This window comes from Primulina huaijiensis, chromosome 11 (genome assembly GCF_012295235.1).
Source record: "Primulina huaijiensis isolate GDHJ02 chromosome 11, ASM1229523v2, whole genome shotgun sequence".
Taxonomy (NCBI): domain Eukaryota; kingdom Viridiplantae; phylum Streptophyta; class Magnoliopsida; order Lamiales; family Gesneriaceae; genus Primulina; species Primulina huaijiensis.
Genome location: NC_133316.1, coordinates 24,112,872 through 24,114,447, shown reverse-complemented (window position 1 = coordinate 24,114,447; position 1,576 = coordinate 24,112,872).

The window sequence follows — 1,576 nt, the reverse complement described above, 5'->3', positions numbered from 1 at the left end:
CCCGAATATATTTATTTTTAAAAAATATCGAATTTACTCATTGAAATTATTAACTATGTTTAAAATGCTGGTAGAAAAGAATCGCAACCCTAGGGTGATAAATTGGCTTTTTTTGATTCGTAACTTTCGAATCAAGTCTGTTGAAAATAGTGTGAATCATAGTCGGCAATTGGGTCAAGATATAGAAATATGGGTCTCCTACATATGACTAATATTTGGGCTATCTTTGGTTTGGGTCGAAGGCGTGCAAAATTATAAGGTCGAATTTGGTCTGTGCGACTGGGTTTCGTTTTTTATTCTTATTTGATGTGTAAATTATAATGACCCATTTTGACTAGAACTAGAAAAAATTAGTCAAATGCCACGATAGAATTGTATTTTACTGCTACATGTAATAGTAGAATTGCGCCATGTTACTTTATAAAATAATAAATAAATAAAATTATGTTTTTATTTATTAAGTATGAGGTTTAAATAGACTTCACCAATGTCTTTTCTCCATAACTATTCATCAAGAATCATCAACCTCGATACAATAAAAGGATACAACAATAAAAACACAAAATAAATATCATAAGCTTTATTTAAAAATTAAAAACCGGAAAAAAATATTCTAGAACAAAAGAAACACAATACCCTTTTCAAAAAATGTGAAAACAAAATAAAATAAAAATACATTCTAACTAAAAAAATTAATTATACTACAAAAATCAGTGAAATGCACATAATGCATGCTCCAAAACACAAGTGATAATGGTCAATTAAAAAAACAATAGTTTATTTTACTTATTAGTTGTATTTCGGAATGATTCTTATCTTAGTATTAAAAAAAGTGTGGACCTACGAAAATCCAAAAGATTTTGAGCGAAAATTGTAGGTTGGGTACTTGAAAAGTTGAAACCAATAGAATCATTTCATTTTCTTGAAAAAGGTTAAGCATCCACCTCTTCAATACGTTGTTTGTGCCATTTTTCCCACCCCACTTGCCATACTCTTCCTTCACCACACGATATAAAGTAAATAACATGATTTGCTTTTTAACAATCCAATCCAATCCAATTACTTGCCGAACCAATCGATCGCGCATTCAAAATGTCTGGTTTTTTTTAGAATTTACTTGTGCTTGTCTGAATGCTGCACACAAGGAACAGGCCAAAAAACATTACCAATCACAAAGGAAATGGTCACTTTCCCATAACATATTATGGGTCCAACAAGGTTGGGGAATATGAGGCCCTGAAATCACCGTTTATCTATTTTTATTCGCTTTTGAAGAGTTCGTTTTTCTAGGATTCTATTTGTTCAAGTGACGAGGTATCCGATGTATAGAATTACTCCATTCTGTTATCTATACTATTTTATTATAGCTAAGCATCCCGGTTTCAAATTAATTTGGTGAAACCTTGCTACTAATATATATATATAGTAGTGGTCATTTTCTTATTAACCTTCAATATATTGATGATTCTCTTCCTTTTGTGGCCAAATGGTCAGGTGTAACTTCATAAAAGAAAAAAGAAGATAATAATAATAATAATAATATTATTATTATTATTATTATTATTATTATTATTAT